We start from the raw sequence: 20,682 nt of genomic DNA, 5'->3' as shown, positions 1-20,682 counted from the left end.
TAACAGTGATAAAATAGAATTCAGTGTTTACAAGTTTGACACCCATTAAACTGCCTTTTTTTCTCACTTTCTTTTCCTCTTATATTTTTGCCCAACTCGCTTTATTGTTGTGTAACTGTCTGAACAAAGTATGTATTTAGCAATATCTTTTTGTCCTTTTGACTTGATGTGATTCTCCTTCTTGTTCTGAATGAAGGACTGCCAAAAGAGATTAGTGAAAATGTGTTCTACTTACCTAAAAAAATCTCTTTTTGGGGAAACTGTTCTGCTTTACTTGCTAACCTGTTTATATTTTTTGATTGCTCCAGTAATAATGTGTCTTGTATTGAGAACAGAAGGTAGTTTTCCCCCAAAGTGCTCAGAGACATTTTCTCCAGCCAGAATCCCCACTCCCATCACCTGCATCAGGTGTGGGTTAACCCTGGTGGGACTCAGGTGATACTTCCCACCCTTTTCTTGGCAGTGGCTTCACCCTGTGCTGCCAGCCTGCCACCAAGCATCGTGTCTGTTTGGCAGCCACCCCTGCAACCTCCGGAAGCTCCCTGGCTCCGATTCCTCATTCCAGCTGGCCACTGAGGCACTGTCCCTGCCAGTGTGTTAGCAGTGCTTGTGCTGGTGTGCGCTTATGCTGCTGGACACAGAAGGTTGTTCCTGCCCTTCCCTGGTTAAGGCGTCTTTGCTTTTGCTTAGGGTGGGGCTGTAGCTGGCACAGTCCAAAGCAGTCCTATGGTTACTCTACATCTAGAGCACTTCACTTATGTTCTGAGGACAAAACACACAGTGGCATTAATGCTCTTTGACTTTACCTGTTGGCAGGTTCCCTACCTATTTCTCTCCTCACTCTTTGATTTGGCAAGCAATCATCTATAAACTTTCTAGGAAGTCCCTCTTTAGAGGCAGTAGGTTTCTGCAGCACAGGTGGAGAAAACAAGTCCTTCTTGAATCCACTAGACCACTCCAACATCTGAGGGTGCAAGGTACAACAGTACCAGAAAACTATTGTAAAGTTTGTATCTTACCAAAGTCTCTTTCTTTCCTGGTTCTTCATTTGATCTATCACCTTCTGCACCAGGCTTCAGATGAAGTCAAAGAATCACAGGACTGCTGATGTTGGAAGGAACCTCTGGGGGTCATTTGTCCAATCCCCTGCTACAGCAGACACACCCAGAGCTGCACACCTGGGACTGTGTCCAGATAGCTTTTGAATATCTCCAAGGATGGAGACTCACAACTGCTGGGAAACCTGTCAGTGCTCAATCACCTATACAGTGAAAAAGTGTTCTGATGTTCAGAGAGAACCTCCTGCGGTTCAGCTTACACCTGTTGCCTCCAGCCCTGCCACTGGGCATCCCTGAGCAGAGCCTGGCTCTGTCCTCTCTGCATCCTCCCTGCAGGTATTTATATACATGGATGGGATCCTCCTGAGCTGAACAATCCCAGCTCTATAAGCCTGTCCTCAGAAGAGAGATATTCCAGGTCCTTCCACCTTTTTGGAGCCCATTCCTGAGGTTACTCCAGTAGGTCCATGGCTCTTGAGTACTGATACCTCTGGCATTCCCCTCCACATGATTTGTAAAGTTTAGAAGTCCTCTTTGCTCTTTGACAGACATCTCTGAGCATATTAAAACTGTCTACTTTTTTTTTTAATGTTAAGGTCCACTTAAAAAAAATACTAGCAATCAGCACTCCATTTTATTTATTAATAATGTTGTTTTTAAAATTCTCCCTTCATGCTCTCAGCATCACCTTTTCCAATACAATCCTTGCTTCCAACTGAGTGATTTGATCTTTGCTTTAAGATAATTTTTCATCTGTTGCTTATTTGGCTTTATTTCTTCTTGACCAGGTTTCACAGCTTCAGATTCTGTGTTGGCAGTTTCTTGGCCAGTTTTCCTTTCCTGTTGACCAGATATAATCTCTGCCAGTATGGATGCTAAGTCCTCTATTGCTGGCCAAGCAAGAATCAATCATGCTGGATCTTGCTAACATAAATTTACACTTAATAGAAATGTAATCCTCTTGGGAATTAACATCTGCCCTAACATAAACTTTGTCACATTTTATGAATGCTTATGAATATTAATTAATTATTCTAGCCCACTTACATGCATGTTTGTAAATAGACAGCTATTAGGACAATTAAAATAGCAAGATGAGTAGCAAAATGGCTTCAGTCTAACAGCTATATAAATATATATATATATATATATTTAAGAATACTACTTCTGCCTGTGTTTCTCAGGACAGGCCATTGTTCGACTCCGTACGCATGTGGACCTACTTTCCAGCTATTCTTTTTTCACATCTATATTGCAGAATCACTGCAGAGCCACAGGCAGGATGAACCCCATTGTCCTCTTGGCCATTCAAGCTTGGCACAAATGCACGATCTAGCGATGCGAGCTTTCACACAGCCAATTCTGCGTGCCCAGAAGTTCAGCTCAGCTTTTTCATCCTGAACAATGGGGAAGCAAGGGGGATAGCCTAATATTTCATCCTCTGTTTTGCCTACGTAGTCTTTGTCCACCAGTGTTCTGCGGCATTAAAGGTGAACCTCTTTCATGCAATAGCTATCAAAAAGCCTTCCTCCTCTAGATAAGGCAATGATGAGTTAGAGTCACTGTTTGCTGTTATCCTGATCTGCTTTTCAAATGAAGATGCTTTTTCTTTGATCTATATAACTTGTTCTGCTCCTTCTGTGTCTTCCCACACCATGGCACACAATCTGTAGGTTAAACACAGGACAAAATTTTGAAAATTTGTTTTTCTGCTGCCCTGTCTCCTAGGCATGCCCCCCTCCCATCAAGCTCTTCTTGTACTTTTTTTCACTGCTCGTAGTCAAACAAGTTATTGAAATGTTTTTGTTTGTTTTTTTGGTGTTTCCCTCCCTCACCTTCAGTTGGTGTTTGTAAAGCATTTAACACTACACCAGGCGGGTTAATTTACTGCACCGGTAAAACAGGCTATTTGGAGTGTCTTGCAACACTGACATGTTTTCAGCTTGAAAATCAGATGTCTCCATCCCAAAGGAAAGAATTCTTGCCAAAGCTTTGTTTATATCGATGCCAGGTGCAATCTGGCCCAACAGTAGTAATGATATATGAACACTAAACAGTTTGTAAAAAACATACTTCAAAATGAAATCTGAATCCTGTCTATAAAGATCCAGGTAAAGGTCTTACTAGGAATTTGCCTGGTGTAGAAAAGTATTTCTTTGTAGAAACATTAATTTGGCTTCTGGGCTCCCTTTAGTGTTATTAATGGCCTCCGATTTCAGTTTCTTCATTACAGTTTGTTTTTCTTTTGCTTCTGGTAGCGCTTTCAAAGCCAAAGGTTTATTGTGTAAAAACATTTTAACAAAAATTACTGTAATTACTGTATTTAATATTTTATTTTGTACGTGGCTTTTGCATGTATGATTAGGAAAATAAACCTTTTCTTTTTTTGCTTCACAGAGAGCCACCCTGACCTGGTGAAAATTAGAAATACTACAATGCAAAGCATACTGCAGCACCTTTTGAAAGGGAATTGCCAGATTTTAATTGCGTCCTCCTCTTCTTAAACAAGTTCAAAATAGGCTTTCATACCTAGAGGCGATTTTTTGGTTATTGGTAAGTTAAACCTGCGTAAGAGTCCTGACCCCTAGATGAAGTAACTCCCTGCCCATAGTGTGAAAGCATCAGAAACCCCGGTAGGCTGCAAATTGTGTATGTTTGTCTCATCTCTGCGATGGTCACATCCTTGGCAAACTTAAACAGATAAAACTGTGGAAAGCAGAGGTGGATAGACATACTGAAAGGTTTTTAAAATGTGCTCAGATTTTGTTTGCAAATCTGTATTAAATTGACACACCTACTAAATCAGCGGCCATTTAAATGAAGATCTGGCCCTAAAATATCAATGACGTTTATGCAGTGACCAGATTCTTCTCTCTTCAGAGGGTCAGCGTTAAAACCAAATGCTCATTGCTGCTGTCAGTATGTGTGCTGCTGTAAGGAAGGTGCCCAGTGTGATCTACATATCCTATAGGCATAGAGCAAATCGCTTCCTCAAAGAGTAAACCAAACAAAAGCCAGAGAACAACAGCAATAAGAGACTATTTGACAAAAAGCTATTCATGTGCAGAACCCATTACCTCACCACATACCTAAGAGTGAGCCAGTGGCTTTGGGTTTTGTCTTAAGAAGAAACTGAGGGAAATTTTTAGGATGCTTTTCCCATACATTTGAAGTAAAATCAGGAGATCAGTATGCCTTTAAAATGAGAGATAAGCCTCTTAATACTTTAACTCAAACTTCACAAATCATGATTTTTGAATCAGTGCCTCAGCAGAAAAGGAAAGACTCAGATTTGCAGATGGCAAGTTGCTTTCTGCAATCTGAAAGGGTCTATACTATAATGGCAAAAAATATGACTATATACACTTTCTTCCTCTGTCCATCTGCCACTGTTATAGTCTAGTGTGGGGGTGATTTTATTTAAATTTGGACTGTTTGCAGGCTGATTTCTCATTTCTGCAATCAGTAGGTTTGTAACAAAAAGAGTAAATAGATTAAAAAAAAAATCCCAACTGCTGCCTTAGTGCTGTGTGACTTAAATAGGGAAATCATTGCTATAGACTACCACAGAAGAAATCTGCATACATCTGCTGCTGGTCTGCATGGTATCTCATCCAGCGACTGTATATGTACATATGTACATGGAGAGAATCTTTGGGAATCTTCTCAATTCTTGCAAGTACTTTCTGAAATGGAAGATGCAGAATCTTCTGGTGGCAATGACCAGGCATACCAAGAAAAATAGAAGTACATTAATAATAGAAAATGAGTAATGCAAATAGAGATCTAATTTATTAATATTTAAAGGTCATAGGAAGAGTCATCTTGTTTTACTCACTTATTATTCTCCTTCATCCAGGGAAATGACACAGTAGATGCCCTGCGAGCTAGTTTCCCCCACACTCATAAGAAAAAAGGTCAATGGACAGAGGTATGTATTTATCAAGACACAGAGACATTGAAAAGCTGTCAGGAACCATGACTGCAAGCATCAGATCATTCACCTTTCCCCTTGCTCAAGACTTGCCACAAAGAGGACATACAGATGGATTTTTGTTTTCTTGTTTTTCTCTCTAGTGGATTTGCCTAGAAAAAGCCTGTGTGCTTTTAGCCATCAGACCCTCATGATTGCAGGGACCACTTGGTGGATCTGCCCCCTGGAGTGGTGGTCCTCATGGACAAATCCCGCAGCCCAGACTGGTCCCCTGTGCTTTCCCCATGGCCTTGGCTCCCAGTGGCACTGGTGCACCAAGGCGGTGTCCCCGGGGCTCTGCAGAGGGGGCTCTGGCCACAGCACATCCTGCTCCTCAGAAGGCAAGCTGGTGACTGCAGGGAACAGAAACAGCTGTCTAAAACTGCCAGCTCTGCCAGGCTGATGGCAAAGGAATTGCATCAAATAAGGGAAATTGATATGTTGATATGTTACGCTTTTAAAATGGCCTGTGATGTTACATGATAAGTTGTTTTAGGGCTTGTAGGTCATTAGCTCAGTGGATTTGAAAAAATAGAAGATGAAGAGAGACTTCTAAAGGATTCACTTTAAATAGCTTATTCTGTGAGAATGAAAAAACATCAAACCAAAATTATTGCAGAACACCGATTCCTGTCTCTTTCGCAGTGCAGAAGTGTCAGTGTGCGAGATAGAAACTCAAGCCCACTGGGACAGTAGATATTTTGAATCTGTGTTTTTTTGCAAGACAGAAGAAAACAAAGTAACTGCCCACAAGGTTTCATCTTGCTCTGAGTCCCATGGCAAGTCCACCAGTGAAGAGGGGAGATGAGTTTGGCCCATTGCTTGGCAGTACCTTGCAAAGTATACATGGAGGTATCAGTCATCTGCTTGGTCTAAATACTAATGAAATTTAGCCACCTTTTGGATGGCCCACCTTATATATTTTTTCACTTTCTTTTTTCTTTTTCCTTCTAAATTTAAAAGGAACTTTGATTTTGTTAGTGTTTACATTCAATATTTATCCTCCATTAAGATGGTATTGATATAATTTGGCATGCATGTTGTTCTAAAGTCACTGAAAACAGTGGTAAAGAGCACTGAAGAACATTGTTTGCCATGAATCTGAACATTTATAAACATTAATGTATTTGTTTAATATAAGAAAATGAATATGCAGGACACATTTTGTCGCACAGTTCTAAAATTTGGCTCTTTGTCTAATCCCAATGTAAAAAATAAATGGGTTTTAAGCTATGCAAAGTTTAAACTATCTGGCATCTTTGTCACTTATTTCACATCAAGTGGGTATAGAATGTAGTGATTGTGATAAGGAGGCTTTTCACATCCATTTCTACCAGTAGTAACTCAAGACGCAGAGGGGGGTGAAGAACAAGGGTCATATTTATAATCTGGAATGCTGCAAAATGTATCTCTTCAAGTTTTCAGCTGAACTGAGATATTTATCTTAACAAGATCTAATTAGACCTAATTTCCATAGCATATCAATTATTTTCCTCATTAGAGTAGCTAATGCCATGTTCAGATATCATGGCAATCAAGCTTGCGATTTCTGGAAAAACTGGTTAGAAGGCTTAGTATTAAGTGTGTTTCCAACTGTGAAATTTATCCTTCTGAGCAATGCCTCCCAGTTTACTCACTTTGTTCCAGGATTCTCTGCAGCATATGGCCACTGGAACCCATTAAATAACACAAAGTAAGACAGGCAGCGATGAGTCAAAAATAGCTGCACTAGTGAATCGCCTTTCAAAATTCTGTCTCTAACAAGAAAAATAATGAAGAATAAGACATGCAATTAGAAGAAATTAAGGTCAATTTTCAAGCCGGGTTGCCTACATGGTGGTTTAAAAATCCACGTTAGGCACCTCAAATAAAAGCAGTCTGATTGAACACCTGCAGCTCTTGGCAATGCACTCGTGTATACAAGGCAGCCAGGCAATTCTTGCACTCTACCTCTTGATTTTATTTTCCCCAGTTCCTAAACATCCTAAAACTCTGGGTTCTAATCACTAGGTTTAACATGTTCCTTTTTCCTCCTAAGGAAGATACCCACTGCTTCCAGTGCAGGGCCATATGTGTGCCATATACTTGTTTGGACAAGTCCCATTCACTCAGCGTGAGAGTGAAGGCACTTTTTTCATTACAGGAGCTTGTTGCATTGTATTTGGCCAAATGCGTTGTCACAATACACTTGGATTCCTTGCATCCAGCCTGAGCCATCTACAAGTTTGGTGTCTGCTCTAAGGTTTCTTCTAGAGGTTTTGTTACAGAGGTCAGTATATCTGCAAGGAGATTTATCTTCTAGAGTGGCTGCCTGAGGCATTGAGATTATTTGTTCTTTGGAGGCACACAGATCCCACAGCTGAAGCACCTTCTTCCTTGGGGGCTACAACAGTCAAGCTGAATCTCACCTCAGTGTTTTCAGGGCTGGTGTCTCCTATCCCAGGTGAGACACACAGCATTTTTCTAATATGAAAGGCAGAGGTAGAGACCTCTGCTGCTATAAGAATATTACACTAGCAGTGGATCTGAGCTCAATGTATGGCTGTACTGACATGCTGCATGGCTGAGGGCAGCTTCCATTCACAGCTACAGCCTAACCAAACATGTATTTATTTCCTCTCATTTAAAATACATCTAGTGCTCTCAATGGGTACACCTTGAACGAGGTACAGGAAACATGCAAGTTTCTGAATAAAGGGAATTCTATACTCGATATATTTTCATAGAATCACAGAATGGTTTTGAAGCTTTGTAGTTATTAGTATTTGGTTACGTTTGTATCCAGCTCCACTCGCAAATAAAAAGATGCTTATCTGGCTGTCGAAATAATACATTCAAACAAAGTATACCAGAAAATAAACAACTGTGCTCTTCTGACCTGCGTTATGAACAACAAAAAGTTACCTAAAGGTCCAGAGAAGGTACATGCTGTTTTTGTCCCCTTATACCGAAGCATGTCTATGAATTTAATGGGCATATTCAGGTATTGTGCAGATAGGAATCCAGCCACATTTCTCCTAATTGATTTGAAATTATATGGATAGTAACGGTGCCAGAAGACAATTTAGTTTGCTCTTTCATACTGAGATGAAGTTGTTTGGTTTTCTTAAAAGAAATAAAACTGATAATTGTCACTACAGTAAGTAAATATGTCTGAATACATGCAGAAAGCAGATCTATTGGGTAAGAAGGTTACAGAATCTCATTTTGTGGTCCATCTGCTCCCTATTTGCTTCCCAAGCCAACAGACACTAATCTGGGATGAAGAAACCGACAGGACATGGGGGAGGAGTAGATGGTCATGATTTCTGCATGTTTCAGCTTTTTGATATATGTGCTCATGCCATTGTGATATAATAGATGGAAAATAACTCAGTGGAGTCAGGAGGACAATTCCAAGAATTATGCATTGCAGCAGCATTTTACTGCTCAAGATTTTCTCCCCTATTCAGTGCAATTTACATGTTTTACCACTGAGATCTGAGCACTTAAAATTAATGTTCAAGGGGAAAAAGATGCATTGCTGGAAAAGATTGTTAAGTAGATCATAAGCTGAAATAAACAGTAAAATAATCAGACTGAGTTAAGAAAAGTATTCAGGGTCCTCCTGCTGGATTTTTCCCCTAATTTGCATCTTTGTTGATGGTCTTGGAGAAAATGTGAACATCATCCTAGTAAAAATTTCTAGTGGCCATAGCATGAAATAAAAGTGGTTCAAGAGGACAAGAATTAAATAAAGAAGAGATAGGGATAAAATCAAAATTCAAAGCCACAGACCATGAGTGTGAAAGACAAAGCCGAAGTGGCAGTGTGGCTAATGAGGGATGAGAATGAGAGAGGGATGTGCTATATGACTGTGCAGTAATCAAAAAAAGGGCCAATGGAGCTGTATCATGTAATCTCCGTCTCTGCACAGCTCAGCAACAACAGCGCTGCCAGTTTTACTTCTAGTCCTGGTCACTTTGTCATCAGAAAGACCATAATGAATAGAAATAAGTTTCTATGGAAGCAAAAAGGAGCAAAGTGAAAAAAAGAGATTAAAAGAGATAAATATGCATTGTTTGGGTTAACTATAATCAAAATGCAAGGCATGTACAAACAATTCAAGCATTTGAACACTTCACTAAAAGTGGTAAGTTCTTGAACATAATAAAAGAGAAGCATCACTAGCATTTTGGATAAGAACTATGAAGAAGTTACAAAAACCAAAGCTGTTGTCAGCGGGGAAGTGTGCCTAATGATTAAAGCACCTAATCCAAGATTTAAAAATAATTTTGACCACATGATGTGAAGCACTGATGCAACATAAGGTCCCTCTGCCAGGTGAAGGCTGTTCAAAATTTCTAAAAGGGTTAACTTTGGCCCAGATCAGAGGCTGTGTGTGTGCACAAAAATGACTGGACTTCCCTCAGCTAACCATGGATTTTGCATGGATTCCTTCTTATTCCCCTTCCATTCCCACTCTTTCAAAGCCACCTGGCTGTCCCTTGGATGTGGTTACCCTTCCTTACGTGCAGGGCCATGATGATTCATGAGAGTGGCTTAACTTTGATGGATGAGCCAACATGCACGTTTGTCAGCCTAGAATAGCATGGACCCAAGTCACATCCTCTGGTCTGTGTGATGCCTTCAAATGGCCAGAGTTGTCACCAAAAAGTCAGCCTAAGCTCTATCTTCTCACTCTCTTGTATTTTGGAAGCCGCTCTTGATGCATTCATCTTTTACAGAGGATGTCAAAAATTCTCTGTTCCCAGAAGACACAGGCCCTGACACAGGGCCTAAACTTTCCATGGCCTAAGGACTTTCTCCTCACAGGCTTACTCACTAGGATTAATGGCTATGAATCACATGATATTGATTTTGTAAGAGACAGGAATTTTACACAGCAAAGCCTATACATATTACAGATCTTCCTCTGAACTTCATCTAATGCTTCAGAATTTATAAAAATCAAACTTGAACTTGAGATAACAAAAGAGATTCCCAGCACAGCAAGCTTTTCCAGACAAACCTGTCCAGAACTCTTCTCTTATGGTTTAATGTACTGCAGGCACAGTATGCAATCACGGAATAAGGATACGCTTGGCATGAGCCAAGATGCGCATTTGTCAGCCTAGAATAGCATGGGTCCAAGTCACATCCTCTGGTCTGTGTGATGCCTCCAAATGGTCAGAGTCATCACCAAAAAGTCAGTCTAAGCTCTTCTCACTCTCTTGTATTTTGGAAGCTGGTCTTGATGCATTTGTCTTTCATAGAGGCTGTCAAAAATTCTCTGTTCCCAAGAGTAAGAAGAAAACAACTGTCTCCTTCTACCTACACTGGATGAGAGATCCTTGGAATGAGTGGCAGGCCCTTTGTGATTAATAGTCCTTGACTGGATTATTTCATGAATATACTCTTGCTTTTTGACTGATGTTTATTGCCACACTATTGAAAGGAAAATGAGTCTAACTTTCATTGTGTGAAACAGAGCTGCTTTTTGATTTGCTTGGAACGTGCCACCTGGTAATTTTTCTTGTTTGAAGCATCTTGGCATCCACAGCCAAAGGCAGACAACTCAAGGACACAGCTGGTCCTACAGGCTCTAGAGAAACCCTGGGAACAAAACCAGAGCTGCAGAGTTGAGAAAAGACTCCACAGAGTGAACGTGCAAAATCAGACTTGGCAGAGAAAGCCCCCACAAGTGTGGAGCACAGCCAGGCCTCAGTGAGTGCCTCAGTGGAAAACGTAAGGGCCTTTGTCCAAAACATGACTAGCAGAGGTCAGCTAATGAATAGTACAGCAACAACACTTTCTCCTTGTCTAAATCCCATGTCCAGCCTTTAGATCCCATCTCTTGATGCAGCTAGAAAGCCAATGCAAGTGAAGAGTACTTTGACAACTCGTGTGTTCATCACCTGCAGGAAGAGAGGGCCAACAGCTCTGCTGGCTTTCACTTTGCAGTCACGGATGTTTGGTAGTGTAGCAGAGAAAGCTGTGCAATCACCAGCTTCCAGGTGGCCATGGCAGTGGTTCTGTTCCCTCTTTGCAAGGGTGTTCATCAGCTATGTATGTGATCCTTCTCATCCTGCAGCTCTTGCACTGCTGCTAAGCCCTCACTGTGGCTGCTGGGCCCCTGCCTCTCCCTCTCCTGCAGGACAGACAGTGGGGTGCTCTGTAATTCCAGATCCACCTGCAGTCTGGCTCTCCCCATGCATGGTCTGGATGGCACAGGAGATGGTACTGTGCCTGGACACTCCAAGCACAGCTCTGATCCCCTTTATAGGGTCTTTGTTTTCTCCCAGCACGTGCTTCTGTATTGTGTGAGCTGCTGAAAATCAAACAGCGTCCTGGAAATGGCACAGCTTCCGTGGTAGGTTAGCTGAAGTGGTGGCCAGTGCCCCACACTGCAGGGGGTGGGAAAGCCAAACGCAACAGGGCAGGGGGGATGCTGTGCACCAGATCTATGTCCAAAAAGAAGGGGGGCAGACCAGCCAAAATGACATAGGTGGGCAGGTTGAAGGAGCTAAGTAATCTACACCAACTGAGGAGACCTACATAGAACTGCTGCCAACCATACATGTAAGAGAAACCGCTTGTTGCTGTAAAATGCACCCTGAACACAGTTATAAACAGAATTAACATGAAAATATGGATGTTCAGATGAATGAATTAAAAGCAATGACAACTTTGATTGGTTCATAAAATATGCAATTAATTTTTTTCTGCAGATAAATGAAAACATACAATTTGTAAAGGAGAACCCAATTCACCCTATATGTTTTAGGTCAAATATATTTAGCAAAAACCAAATTAAAGAGATTTAAAGAAATCTTTGTACAAGTGTTGAAGAAGAATCCAGCCCCCTTGATTGCAGATCATGCAGGGGCTAATGCTGTCCTCTGTCTGGCAGCAGACTCCCACCCTTTCCACCAAAATAACATTTGCTTACTAATCTCTCTTTCTCCAAAAGGTGTAAATGGGCTCTTGTTTGAGCTCATCACAGATTCAGCTATATTCTTTTATCTCCAGTAATCTGGAGATTTTTTTTCCCTGCAGATAGTTTCTGTGTTCCATTCGCTGCGATTTGCTAGAGAAAGACTCTTGGGCTTTTTGCCCTTTGTATTTCCTCTCTTCTTTCATGTGGAGAAGACTGCCAACGTGGGATTTGCAAACTGCTGCCAATATGGGATTTGTGCTGCTGCGGCTGCCAATCTTTAATTTAGCATATGTATAAAGCTAATTTTTGGACACGATGCTAGTGCCTGGCATCTCTGCAGGAGTCAGCCAGGTTGTAATGTTTGTATTGTACTGCACTATAAAAAAACAATAAAAAGAAAATATAAAGGAAAAAGCCTTTTATCTCTAGCTTTATAGCTACAGATATGGTCTAAATACTTGTATTCTCCCTCTGCATCTAAAATTCGCTTCCTCCTTTCTGTGCCATAGCCGTTTCTTTTAGATTTGCAGTTTGTGTTGCCTGTATTAGAAGCCAATGATAGGCTCCTGCTCCCTACTGAGAATATCTTCATATTAAAATGTATAAATTCAACTCTTTAGAGGGAGAAAAAAAGACTAGTTTCCCTTTAATTATATTTAAAATACACAGTCACATGTGAGAAGAAATCTTTTCTCTTAAAAAAATATGTTAATACAGAGAATCAGAGAAAAAAAATAATCATTCAGGAAACATCTTTCTTATGGAAAACATAAGCTCGACTACCCTTCCTTGGCAAGGACATCTATGGTTTGGGAGGATGTTCCTGCAGTGAATTCTCTAAAATACGGCAGTGCCATTCTGGCTACTCAGTGGGAGTGTGAGTGAGCCAAACTCCAGCTCCAGAAGCCCCCATTTGGAGGACCCCATGCAGCTCCAGGGAGCTCCTTGGCCAGGCCTGGAAGCAGGCAAAGGGAAAGCTTCTGGGGAAGCCATGGCCATAGGATGGGCTGAGAGAAGCAGCTTTATGCTGCCCCATGACGGTGGCTATAGCAAGACAAAGGCTGTAATAGAACCGCTGTTCCCAGTGGTCCTAGATGGATTTATATGAAGACATGAATTCATAGGAAGAGCCTTCAGTGACAGTTCACAGTTCTTTCTTATGGAGAGAATCGCCTAAACCTTTACCTAAACTTATTCCAGCCCTTGTACTTGAAGGATGGGTATTCACCAGAAGATGTGTGGTATGAAGGAAATGCCAGTGAATGGGCTGTGCTTTGGAAAACCCAGCAGACCACAAGAGCGGCAAACTGAGCTAGTGACTTAAAGTAGGACCCACTGACTGCATACAATCTGAGCATCTTCCCCCAAATGCAGGGGAAAAGATCACCAGAAAAACACAGAGAAATGTGAGGATTTTGTAAATCTGCTTTTTACAAATATTTAGTATACCTGCAGGCTATTTTGATTTTTTCTTCTGTTATCAACAGAGGTTTTTGCAGTTTCTTTTCCCACTAGAGATATCAGATGAAGAAAAAGGAAATTGCTCTATCATGGCATCACTTTTTCATTTTAATTATTGTGATTTAAATTACCCCATTTACGGATGCCCACAGTAGAGTGTTGACTACCCAGTAATAGAAGGTAGTTTTTCCGCACGGCTAGACTGGTATTTTCTAAGAAGGAGATCTGCTAGCTTGCCTACTTTCACAGCAGCAGTGCCATGGGCCGTAATGAGACAGGATTATTGTTGCAACTGCTCTTGAAGGCCTCTCTCCACAGGCAGCCAAAGAATGACTGAGTCACGCAGGTGATGCATTCGCTGTAACGAGATGGACAAAACCCTGAAATCCACATCCTGAATAATCCCCCACAAACCCACGCCTCTGGAGGAGGGTATGGGGGGGAGTGAGAACAAAACCACTGATGCCAGGAAAAAACAAACAACCCAAACTGCTTATTTTAAATAAATAAATAAATGGGGAGTGGTGTTTTCTAATACCAATATGCCCTGCACAGTCATGCAGAAAAGCCGGAGTTTGATTTCTAATCGCAGCCTCTCGTTCCCCGGGCTGGCAGGAAGCACGCATGGCGTGGAAGGAGGTGCCGTGCATCACTCAGCAGCAGCCCCTCTGGCTGCCTAATGAAAGGGGTTGACAGGCTCTTGTGGGAGACCCATCCAGCCCGCCTTGGCTGGAAGGATGATGGCCTTGGCACAGAGCACCACACCACGGGAGAGGATTTTTTCCGGCTTTATGAACGACATCCTTGAGGCCCTGTGTCGCTGCCAACTTCTTCTGCCCAGCGCAGGACTGTCTAGGACTCCCTCTGGGGCTCATCCGCCGGTTGGAGAAGCTGTTATTGAGAAACACAGGATACCCTCTCGCAGAGTGCGCCGAGCTGGACCACCCTCACTGAGCTTCCCACACCTGCTGGCAAGGGAGACCAAGCACTAGGACTGGGAATGGCCACAAGAATAGTGCCATTGTTAGATGCACAAATGTAGAGCAATTATTTATCTTGTGCTAGGAGTGTGTGAGGTGGCGATTGTTCAGAGCCCTCTGTAAGTTAGAAATCTGCTCTATTCCCAGAGCACTGGTGCATCAAGAAAACTCTACTGACAGGCACCTCAGAAATACAGAAAGGATTAGCACTCCAAATGCCAGGATGGTGTCACCAACGTTGTGCTCACATTAGCAGCCATGCTCTGACTCTCCCACCCTCTTCTGTCATGGGGGCAGCAGAAGGAAATGCTGTTATCTTTGTAGAGTCAAGCACTGCCACTGAAAGACATGAGACAAATACTATTTTATAGATCGCCATGAAGCTTCAGGATTATGACACAAAACTTAACTTCCAATCTGTAGTGGAGAAAGGAGGGGGATTTCTGCACTTTTGCCTTGCTTTGCAGGCTCCTGCACTGGGTAGCAGCCTTTGAGCACTGGTGACTGCTCTGGGGAGCTGTTCCTGGTGACTAGGGTCTCATTTCCACTATGAGTACCTGCTGTGGTTTGGATCAGTCATTTCATTTCACAGCACATAGGGCTGCACTCTGCTATATGCCAGTTGCATCTGAAGCAAAGCAAGCAGTTAGGGATACTTCAGGCCCATCTACCAGGATAAAACCTACCACAGATTTTGTTTCTCTTGTGTCTGGTCCTTCTCTTCTGATTAAATTCCATGATTTATTAGGCTTGCCTGATACAGGCAGAGCCCAAGCACCTGGTTTTCCCTAACAAGGTATCACAACCTCATGCAAGTACTGCTCATTCCCAAGTCAAAGATTTTATCCTTGGACTGCAAGCACTGGCCACTGTCTGTGTCTGACCAACCACTGATGACTCTGCTAAACCTGCCAGAGAAAGGGCTGTTACCAAGTATGGTTTCCGTCAGAGAGTTGCAAACCTTGGCAGTGCCAAACAGGAATAAATCTGAACCAAGGGGAAAGTATTTAAACTGCATGCTGCATCATGAAACCTACTCAGACACAAACCCCAATTCAACCCAAACAACAATAAAAAGCTTTTCGGGACGTCTTGGTATGACCTCATCATTGACCTGCTGATTCATCATTCAGTTAGGCAAAGGATTCATATGACACTAGTCTTCCCCAGTCATGTGAGAAGGGTACCAAATAAAATGGACTCACTGGTGTGAAGCATGAAATTATCCTCTCACATTTCATCTGTCAATTATTTCACATCAGCAGTCAAGGAAAACAGATGTAATGAACAGCTCATCATTCAAAACAATCCCCCCCTAAACCCAATTCCCTTGCTAAACACATTCAGGGAAGATCAGCAATGGCTGGATTTACACACAATGTGAACTGAGCTCACTGGCCAGTTTTCCATGTTGGGCCACACCAGTCCAGCTGTACCCCACACCTCTGAGGGTCCAGGCCTGCTCCCAACATGTGACCCATCACTGTACAATACCATGTCCAAAGCCAACTCTGAATAGAAGTGCAATGCCTTGATGTCACTCACTTGATAATGTGGGCACCCACCTCTCCCAGCATATAGTGCTGAAAAAACTATCTGTGCAGGGCAATAAAATAAGAACAATAAAATAGCCAGGATAGGAGTAAAACACCATTGTGTCCAAGGTAGATCACAGTCAACAGTGAAAGTGAGGACACACAAATGTTAAAGCTTTACTTCAAAAAAGACTGATGTTCCCCAAAATAATCAATTTTTCGGAGACAGGCAGACACCCCATGTCTTTCCATCTGTTTTTTCAAGTCTTTGCTCTTACCTTTGCCATCCTACCCACATCTGACTTCAGGACTACCAAAGCCTGAATACTGCTGACTGTATCTCAGTGTAAGAAATACCTTGGCAATTGCATGATGAGATAAATATCACTGCAGACTGCTATTTAAAAATGTCTTACTATGATTTAAGGGAGAAGAAAAGAGAGAATTTTTTATTTCTCATACTATGGCACTACAACCACTACATCCTGAGCTTTTATATAACCCTTTGCTGACGTAAATACTAGAAATGGATGCTACGTGGTCAACAGAGCACTGCTGAAGCACGGGCAGCCACACAAGAGTGACGTTTCCCACCTAATTGCACAAACACGCCAACAAACCGCGGCACCTCGGTGGTCTGGTTCCTCACTGATATTTCAGTTGTTCAGCTGCCGCAGCCACGGATGCAGCGAATTTTGAATTAAATACTACTGCTCGGTGATGCTGACACTCGCAGTCAAGCATATCTTGATGAAATTAGAGATGCAGAAAATATTTTTTGACAGAGTGCAAGAGCAAAACAGCCAGAAGTGCAGCAAGTTCGGCGTGAATGGCTCGTGCAGAGAGAGAGACCGGGGAGATGTTGAAAATTGGAATCTCTGATTTTGGCAGGAAGAGGCGAATTTTATTAGCAATCTATGCTGCAGACATAACTTTCTGATTATTAACAGTTTTTAGTTGCCAAAAGAAAAACACCATTTTTAATTGCTTCTCAGCTCTTACATTTTACAATGGAAAAAGAAAAAAGGGGAAGGCAAGAAAACTTACATCTCCATTATGTAAAATATCAGACCAGTGGAGAATACAGCAGCATTCCAGTTTAACAAAATATTCACAAATGTGAACACTTTACAACCTTCTGCCCAAACCTGTAATTCTATGACAAATTAGCACACACATATGAAAAATATGCAGGACAGTTTTGCAAAGCATCATGGACTATAATAGGAATTGGTAAAATAAGGTTGGTTATTCTTATTGTTGCTACCCCCTAGCATGCGGGGTCGTAAAAAGTCTAATGGCATTTTGTTTCCTTGAAGGAACATGATTTTCCTTTGAGTTTAACAGAATGGAAATTTTAAATTAATGCAAGAGACAGCAGGATTAATTCCAACCTGTAAAGCTCCAAACCCCACCTGTTTCAATGTATTTCTTCCTAGTCTAAGAAGGAAAATACAGCCTTTCTGGCTCTGCAAGTACCACTGTGATCTCAGCAGAGAAAATTGCTATGAAACAATACTTTAATTGTCTTTGACTTAGAGGTTTGGATGGGCTAAATGAGACTTTTAAAGTAGCATGTCTAAACTTCATTGAAAAGATCCTCAGCTTTTTAGAAGGTCCTCAAAAGTTCACTAAGACACAGCTTGTAAAAATTAGTAGCTAGCTCCTTTCCAGAGAAAGGCTGGCAAGCTCAACTGGGAAATATCCTTTAGTCAGAGCAGAGAGAGTGGCCCTTGGGGAAGGGCCCAGATAGAATTGGTTCCCATGGGCAGCTACTTCACCCAGCCAGAAACACACAGCTTACCACTAAAACCAAACCAGCTGCTCTCAACAACAAGGCTGTGTAGCTAAAAATTGCGAAGGTGTCTTTATCCAGTGCTCTGATAATGCTGGCTGAGGTCCCCACACACGTGAGCTTTCCAGTTGCGTAAGAAAGCATTGACTAGCTGCTCTATGAGATGAGTGGGGACTTTTCCTATCCTGCATTGCCAGAACATGGACAGCATATGTACTAGCTTGCACAAGACAGGGTCTTGAAAATGAAATACAAATTGTCCTACATGTCCTTACTGGAGCCGTAGATGTTGGAGGGAAGATAATGCAGAGCTGAGCAGTGCCTGGTGCGCAATGATTTGGAGCCCATGCTGATGACAAAGCTAAAGAAGCAACACTGTGTCAGGGCACAAGGTAGGAGAGAAGTGTTCCACAAGGAGCTTCCTGGACTACAGCATGCCAGCTAAAGCACACAGCTGCTGATGGCCACACTTTCCATTTGTCTCTGTGGCTGGGCGCAGCCAAGCATGTGTGACAGTGGAGGCTCACCCTGAGACCTCTTGGGTCCCTGGATGTTGTACTGCTACAGGTTCAGGTGACAGAGATGAGCAGGAAGCACCCCATCCTCACAGAAGCCTCTGGCAGGACCCAGCCCAAGGGCAGATGTTCCCGTGACCAGGTCTAGCTCAGCTGCCACGTGCAGTCTGGGTCCCCAGAGCGAGTACAGAGGAGCAAGGGGACAACGAAACCCAATTTTCCTTCGTCCTTCTATGAGATGGCAGAGGGGCCTCTGCATGTGTGTGCTTGCAGCTTGAAGCCAGGCCCTGGGAAATGCAGCAACCATGACAGCCTGAGCGCAGCGTGCCCCACCAGGCGCCCGCTGGGCTCTGCACCCACCCCTACTGCTAGCTCCCTCGCAGTGCAACAATTTACCCCTGAATAAATTAGCAATAATTGGAAATCCACTTCACTGGACCTTACGCAGCATGACTAATGTGACTCACTTTTTAGTTCTGCTCCTTTTGTGTGACTACCCAGCAAAGAGGGTGCCTTAGAAAAGAGAAGAACCAGTAAACTTTATGCTATGGAAAAAGAAATTACAGTCTCTGAAGAGTGATATAAAGGTTTAATGGGTGCTTTGGATGCACAAGAAGCGAGTGTGCTAAGAGTGCTGTGGGGCACAATGCTCCTGCTGATGGCTTTTTGGCTTTGTATCCTTGTCTTTACCTTTCAGATGGTGCATGTTAATTTTGGTGGCATGGGGACAAGGCTCGGAGAAGTACCTCTCTGCAACAAAGGCAATACAAATCTGCAGAACACAAATAATTTTGAAGAAAAACTCCAGACTTGTGCTGTTTACTAGCAATGTTGTAAGGGCTGGATGGGCTGAGAGCTATCTGAATATCAGCCTTTGTCTTTGCCTATATCTCTTATGAGAATGTGGTTAAACCATTTTAACTCTTCCTTTATGGGAAAAAAATAATATTAAAAGTTATTTAGAATGGTTAATGCAGAGAAATTACAGCATAAAAATATTACATGCCAGAAACATAACTTTTAAGGAGCAAGAGTGCAAACACTGTTAATTCTGGAGTGTCACATACATCCATTTTCTTTCATAACCCTATTCAAGCTCATTGTATCAACCTAATTGCCAGGCTATGTTTTTTCAAGAAAAATAAAATGAGGAGTGTTCAGCACATAAATGCCTGTGTAAGCCCTGTAATATAGCACAGCTACAATATTCAAACAATTTGGCAAACTCTGTGCACTCGCAGTAACTTGCAACCTGGTATATGAAGTAAGCACTGTGAATTACAATACAGAATTTGCAACATAATCAGTGTGGGTTTATTAATGTTATATGCAAATGCCATGTTTAAATATTTATCTTTTGGTACCTGCCAACAGGTATTTTCCATTCTAGGGGGAGTACTTTTCTCTTGATTTATGCACATAATTCTTACTACATGAACCCCAGATATGCATGCAGAAGGAGAGAGAAATGCATCCCTGTAGCTATAATTTTTTTCTAAGACATTAGTGAGACAAGTGTTTCACAATTGCTGTGCAGGATCCTTAAGCAGAAATTGTGGTGCATGAAACAATCCCAATTTCCAAGGAAAAAATTATACCCTTTCATTCTCATAGCAGCATGTAACTAAGGTTTAGATGAGTGAACAGATGCATGCAAAAATCAGCCATGAGAATGGAAAACATTCATTTTCACAATCTGCTAAATCTGCTAGGTATGCATGAAACGAAGCCAAAGAGATCTCCAGCAGAACGCAATGTCACAGTCTTGGCACAACGGGGAACTCAGAAGCTGCTTGTGCCAGCACTGGCACTTTTACTGTACAGCTGTGTTTAGAGAACACTGAAATACACTGGAATCTCAAAGAGTTAATGATACAACTGCTATTAAAATACATTCTCTCCACCTCCCACCTTTTCAGGAAATTAGATGTGATTTTTTTTCTTATTATTGCAGCTACTGCTTTACATGAAGTAACAAGTTCAATAGTGAGATTTTCCAAGTGTGTTTCCCTCTGCAACAATGCAAGTCCCTTATCAAACCATTTCAATGAAAATCTGGTTTTGTCTTCACAGCACATACATGACCCTGGCTTAGTGATCTCATGCAATGCTGAAAAAACCTCAAATTTTATATTATTTTTTATATTACCGTTATTCTCAGACAGAGAAGAAATGAGCATATAATTAGAATGAATAGATTAGATTGAATTAAAGAGCATAGTCAAATCATCTCTTAAATAGCAGGTTCTCATAAATACAGCTTCTGACTTTTCAAGGGTGAATTAAATGTCTTACTCTGTTGAAATGTAGATCTTATCAATTTAATGTCACAGCTGGGCCCTGGCCTCCAAAAGCCTGACTCTAAAGCCCAAAGAAAGCAAATGCACCACCCTGTTTCATTTTAGCATGTTGCAAACAAGGGCCGTGGGCAAGAAATGATACATGG

The 20,682-nt window shown here is 41.9% G+C and overlaps 1 protein-coding gene and 1 long non-coding RNA gene across 7 annotated transcripts in view; one reads left to right on the top strand and one right to left on the bottom strand.

The window, feature by feature from the left end:
* LOC137469609 (uncharacterized) overlaps window positions 1-12,364 on the top strand; it is a 77,300-nt gene extending 64,936 nt beyond the window's left edge. The window contains exons 2-4 of one of the 2 annotated variants that reach the window (XR_010996611.1): window positions 3,456-3,611; window positions 4,918-5,883; window positions 12,070-12,364. This is a non-coding gene — a long non-coding RNA (uncharacterized lncRNA). Of the gene's footprint in view, window positions 1-3,455; window positions 3,612-4,917; window positions 6,321-12,069 lie in introns of those variants that run through there. The other variant, XR_010996610.1, reaches the window with a different exon arrangement.
* CLYBL (citramalyl-CoA lyase) overlaps window positions 1-20,682 on the bottom strand; it is a 164,472-nt gene that overhangs the window by 38,495 nt on the left and 105,295 nt on the right. The window lies entirely within an intron of this gene.

Source organism: Anomalospiza imberbis, chromosome 2 (genome assembly GCF_031753505.1).
Source record: "Anomalospiza imberbis isolate Cuckoo-Finch-1a 21T00152 chromosome 2, ASM3175350v1, whole genome shotgun sequence".
Taxonomy (NCBI): domain Eukaryota; kingdom Metazoa; phylum Chordata; class Aves; order Passeriformes; family Viduidae; genus Anomalospiza; species Anomalospiza imberbis.
Note: the sequence above shows the minus strand (reverse complement) of the source record. Positions and strands in the feature narration are given on the sequence as shown.